The 6,025-nt window shown below is 35.4% G+C and overlaps 1 long non-coding RNA gene across 1 annotated transcript; it reads left to right on the top strand.

The window, feature by feature from the left end:
* Nucleotides 1-2,871: 2,871 nt before the first annotated feature.
* On the top strand, nt 2,872-5,242 carry LOC129048607 (uncharacterized). Its single transcript, XR_008511100.1, has 3 exons — nt 2,872-3,106; nt 3,972-4,083; nt 5,036-5,242. It is a non-coding gene; the product is annotated as an uncharacterized LOC129048607 (long non-coding RNA).
* The last annotated feature ends 783 nt before the right edge of the window (nt 5,243-6,025 follow it).

The following is a 6,025-nucleotide window of genomic DNA, read 5'->3' as shown; positions in this document are numbered from 1 at the left end:
GATGGGCTGATTCCCTCTTTTTTGGGATCCAGGATCTGGTATAAAAATGAGACCCTTAATTTTGGGAATCTGTTTTTGCCTTTCAGCTGTGCCTGCTTATTAGGCCCTAGAAATTGCATGTTTTCCTAGCCATATTCCTCCATGGACTCCACCCTGAAGCCAGTAATCCAACTAAGAAACTTAAATACTGGCAAATGAAAAACCTTACAACTACTAGTTCATCTTTCTCTGTATTTATATGTGTCATGTCTGTGATGTTTACACAAAAGAGCTCAAATTAATTGGCTTAAAGAAAAATAAGCACTTAAATCAAGTATTTTGTCAGAAAAATTAAAACTAATGCCTTTTAGTTCATGTGACTTTAGTACTCTTTGAGAATTAAAGACAGTTTTAAAGATTATTGGTAAAATAAAAATGTCTTCAAAATTTAGACATTTGATCTAAAGTAGATCAGGTATTAGGTTTGCTAAATGCTTTAAGGTCATAAACTGCTACTCTGACATTTTGAAATTGTTTAATTTACCTACCTTGGAGCTGTTAGATTCTAGATAAGGACTGGGGATGTGTGGAATTAGCCATGCCACCTAGCTATGCAAAGAAGGTGATAAACAAAAGAGATTTTAGGTGAGAAAGGATCTTCTATGGTAAATTATTGTCCTAAAGTAAAATGATTGTTTGTTTAAAAGGAGGGATGTTTAGGACAAGTCAGAAAGTCCAAGCATGTCATAGATGGTCTGTATAAGTCATGAAAAGGAATTTATTCCAGAAATCTTGTACAATTTAAAGTTTATTAGGCCTCCTAAATGCTTCATAAAATACCACTATGACTCTTAACTATACAAATTTCCTGCTTTACAGCTAAGTAAGGCCTGGGGACATGGGGTATTAGCCATGCCCCCTAGCTATGCTGGAAAAAGTCAGCCTTTATCTGCACTTCTGACTGGTGTCCCAGGGTTCATACCCACTGCATAATTAAAATTGATTACTAACAAGGTTTTTCACCACAAGTAAAAGTTGCTAAGAGTTAACAATATAACATATATTTGAGACTACTGAACAAACAATTCTATACACAATGGGTGTAAGGGAAGTAGAATATACTTTTGGTAAAAGATTATAAGAAGGCATGGGAATATGGATTTCTTGCCTAAGTTTAGATGGTAAAAGATTGTTTTAAGTGAGATAGGAAAAACCTAAAGGTTTGAACAAGTTGTGAAAGGTTTATAAAAAATTAATTGTAAAAAAGATTCTGTGTGTGAACATATTAGCTAAAGTTAAAAGGGTATTATTCAGTTTTTTTGTAAATTGAACATTGGAATAAAAGCACAACCAGCTTTTCTTAGAGCACTAAGCTGCTTTTTAACGAATTTGTAAACAGTCATAAAGTATTTATCAGAATCTCACCTTATGGTCAAACTAATTAAGATTAAATAGATTTGTTTATGAACTTTTATTAAAAATTTACATAAATAGTACATTAATGCAAGGGTGAAATTTGGCTTTCTCTCTTAAACAAAATTGCATGTAATATTAATAAAAGATTAATGAAAGATTTTTGTTTGCCTTTTGAGTAAACTACAGGAAAAAGATGTAAAAAACAAGAAACAGATTGTTTTGAAAGCTAAGTCTTCCTTCTATCAATGAGTAATGGTTTTTGCCTTTTTAAAATTTTCGAGTTATCATTTTGGTAACTCAAAAATGAATGACTTATGGTGATCTGGAATTCTATTTCATAATATCAAACATTGTAAACCTTTAACATATTTGATGTGTCCCAAAATCAAATTTCTGCTTCAAAATTAAGTTTTTTTAATCTCTAACTTTGTGGTGTTACAGAGGGCCCCTGAAGAATCCAAAAGAAAGGTAAACAGAATTACTTGACATGTTAAGTTACATGGGAAGCACTGTCAAAATAAAAAATAATGTTTAACTTCCTTTGGGTTATATTTTAGTGAGTATTAATATATGTTCCAAAATTATATGGTATTTCTAAAATTCTAATGTGTCTGAGTATATGCTATTAATCATAATTATGGTTATTATGTGTAGTTATTGAAGACCAAGAAATAACCTAATTTCTTTGTCAGTTGTGTCTTTCACTATGACTATTTAAAGTTATTTCCATAATTAATTGCTTGATGCTGATGCAGTTTTTGAAAACTTCACAAGCGTGCAAAATCCTAGAATATGGTGTCTTTTAGGAGGTTCATGAAAAGATGGAAAGGACCCTGAAAAGCATTATTGAATACAGGTTTCTGGCTGCTAACCCAAGTAGAACAAAAATTAATTGAATACCAAGAAAATACTTTGCCAGATTTTCATGCTAAATCAGCCAGTACTGAAATTGTTTAGACATGCAATTTGAACAAACTCCATGATCTATGTCAAATTACCTACAATAACCCATCAGTTATCAGTGCTATGCACATAAATTTGAGAAACAACTGGTATTCAAGAGGACATAAATTCAATGATAAGCTTGGACTTATGGAGAACAAGGATGTCAACTTGTCCTTCCAGAGTCCTTAAAGCTTTTGTTATTAAGAGTTCTGCATTCCATGACTCATCCTGAAAAAGATAAAATAATCCAAATTAAATACATATTGGTGTGGTGACTTTTAAATTGCTAAAATAGCTTATGACCAATGTTTGCTTTGTCAAACCCATATTCCTGGGAAGATAATCAAAGTCTCAGGTACATTTGGCTACCTGATGGGCCATTTAAACCTGTATAGAGAGACTTCATTCAATTATCATTTTCAATGCATGTTTTCCAGTTGTATAAAAGCTTTCCCATGCAAGAGGTCTGATGTTATAACAGTATATTGTGATGTCACAGTATATTCTTACCAGGTAAAGAAAGATTTTTATGGTTCACTGACTGGGGAAAATCAACCTCTTCACAATCTAGAATCTGAAGATTGGGTCTTCTGAAAACATCAATCTAGAATCTGAAGACTGGATCTTCTGAACACATCAGAAAAAGACTGCCCTTGCCACCCACACTGCAGCAAACTTTGAAACCTTGAATCTTGGGTTAATAATCTTACAACTGAGAAAGGTCCCTCCACACTCTTGGAACCTTACATGCATTGGAAACCTTAAGGTAAAGCTAACTGGGAAGTTTCTCCTCAGAAAAAGATGGCATCCTTGATGTGAACAGCTTCTACTGAGATCATGGATCAAGACATCTGTACTATAATGATCCTTATTTTTGAATATTTTCCCTTGCTTTTGCCTCCATGAAAAATAGAAGTGAAAAGGGGGTCTGTTGTGTGCACTCATGGGGTATATTTTAATTTGTGAAGGATTTTGCAGCCAGTCTTTTACACGGATAACCTTGTACCTTGACAGATAAAAGATAAAGGCCCCAATGTAGGTGAGAAATTTTAATGGTACATACATTGCCCCATAATCAGTCAGAAATGGAACAGTGGTTCACTCCTCCTAACCTACATCATGGCTTAAAGAGAACATTGCCAGGAGGGCTCCACTCTTCTAGAAGGGCATCAATTGTTAAGTCCTTTTCCCATGGTTTGGAGTAAAAAAGGAAATGATTAGAAATGTATCTCTCATGATAGGCTCTATAGAGGATTCTACTGTAAAGGCTATCATTACACAACAGACTTTACATTCTCTTGTGAAAGTTATGCTAAATAATAGAATTGCTCTAGATTACTTACTGGCTAAACAGAAGTATCTGTGCAGCCGCTGCCATTTGTGGCCTATGGAGAAATACATCAAATGTAGATTATAGAGATTCAGCTGTAGGGGGTTAATGAAGAGACTGCTTACTTAAGTGAGTGAACTCTAGCTAATTCTTTGATCTATTTGATTTCAGGTAGTTTGGTTTATGGGGACTCTGAGTAAGAAGCATACTCCAAAATCTTGGTATTATTCTCCTGATAGTCATAATAGCCATCTCCCTGGTGGGCTATGTTCTCTCAAAAGTTTTAAATGTTTGCATGCAGCCATCTCTGGAATGTCTCTTCAACTGGAATGATAAGAGCTGACAGAAATGTGTGACCATGAGGACACTGTAACCTATGAATGACATGCTGAGACCAGAAACCACAAACAATGGTAACAGAGTGGAGCTAAGGCCCTAAGTTTTGCCACACTCTCACCTATGTGAGAACCTGACCAAAAAAGGGGAATTTTTAAACAAAATTATGGGAGGTCGTTGTTTTGGACTGAGCTCATGCAGTAGGCCCCAAGAAACCAGACCAAACAAAAATGGAGTCACTCATGCTAAATGTGACATAATCAAACTAAGACTTTAAGGAAATACATAGATCCTCCAACAGACAAGGTTTTGGTTTTTTCATGTAAACAGGACATTCCAGCATAAGGAGGAAACTTCTACTGAATCCTTGTTCCTACTTTGTAAAACCCACTCTTTTACTGTTTCCCAGTGGGTTTCAATAACAAATAAGTACATTTACAATGATGGTAGTGACATCAGTTACTAAAGTTTCAGTCAATCTCTCAAAATTGAAAAGATATTTTTAGCATAAAGCTGCCTCCTTATAGATTTTAAGTTCAGCCTAAAGGTTTTTCTGTAAATTGTGAACTATAAAGAGTGGAGGTGTAAATTGACTGTAGCCTACACTTGTGCCAATCACCGAGTTTTGGCCAATCAAGTATAGCCAACTGTTCAAACCGTGTCCAAATAAGGCAAATGCTGATATGTAGCCAATCCAGTTGTTTCTGTATTTCACTTTTGTTTTCTGTAGGTCACTTTCCTTTCTTTGTTCATAAATCTTCTTCCACCACATAACTGTGCTGAAGTCTCTGAGCCTACTCTGGCTCAAGAAGCAGCTCAGTTCATGAATTCTTCATTGCTCAATTAAACTGCTTTAAATTTAATTTGGCTGAAGTTTTTGTTTTATCAGGAGTCAAAGAGGAAGAACTGAGTAAAATGTGCAGGAAAGTTTGAAAAGATAAATAATATTCAGCCACCCCCATCTGCCAAGCATGAACACTTTCACCTCCTTCCTCCCTGCCTTACTAGCTCTTTATCTTCTCTCTCCAGATTGAATAAGAAGAGAAGAAATCCTATTTTTCAACCCAAGACACTAACCGGGATTAAGCCTATGTCATTTGCTCTTCAAAGTCTGGCTTTTCTTTCAGAAACACACTGGACATTATATGGGAAGAACACTTAGAGACTGGGCTGTGGAGAAGACCAAAGAGTCTGCTGCAATATATTAGCAAGTAAATTCTCCTCATACTTCTAACATGAATTTAGTCTTTGTTTTATTCCCATCCAGACTTCCTATTAGAAATTTTACTTAGCTGTATACAGCAAGATAATATGTTTGAAATATCATCTAGTTTTTTACTTAGTATTCTTTTCCCCATATCTCTAATCATTTCTTTCTCCCAGGCAGGTAGGTTGTTAGGTCCTCAAGCCTCAGAGAAAAAATGTGACAGCAAAAGGAAGTTGAATTAAAAATGATAAGACCAAAATCATGAGTGAGTCTTCAGAATGGCTTACAGACAAAGCCCGAGATAAATCACAACCTTCATCCAGGTTAGGAGACACCAAAAGCAGAGAGCCTCTAACTATGTTTTGTTCAAGGTCTTGGTTGGCAGGCAGAAACTTAAGAAAATAGGGTCATGGGGTCTTCCAAATAGACATTTGAGTGCTGCAGTTTCCTGTGCAGTATTCAGGATGGGAGAAAGAACAATCTCCATCTAACCAAGGGTGGCTTATCAGAGTCATCGGACCTAATCAATCTTGAGGATAGGAATAAACAGAAATCAGCAACAACGCGTTTGTGATTTAACAGCTGGGATCTGATGAAACAACAGATATTTTCAGAGTTGCTAGTACGGTAAGATCAAGGATCAGATGCCCCCAATACTCTGACATCATTCAAGTTCTATAGAACTTAGACAAACCTGGGGGATGGGGAAGAAAAGGAACTTGAATTGATACTTTTTCCCTCAGTGGAGAAAAAGGAGAGCATAAAGTAAAAATATTTATGGGATGATGATGAAAACTGCATTTCTTGAATAC

This window comes from Pongo abelii, chromosome 9 (assembly GCF_028885655.2).
Source record: "Pongo abelii isolate AG06213 chromosome 9, NHGRI_mPonAbe1-v2.0_pri, whole genome shotgun sequence".
Taxonomy (NCBI): Eukaryota; Metazoa; Chordata; class Mammalia; order Primates; family Hominidae; genus Pongo; species Pongo abelii.
This window is presented reverse-complemented; position numbering and strand designations above follow the sequence as displayed.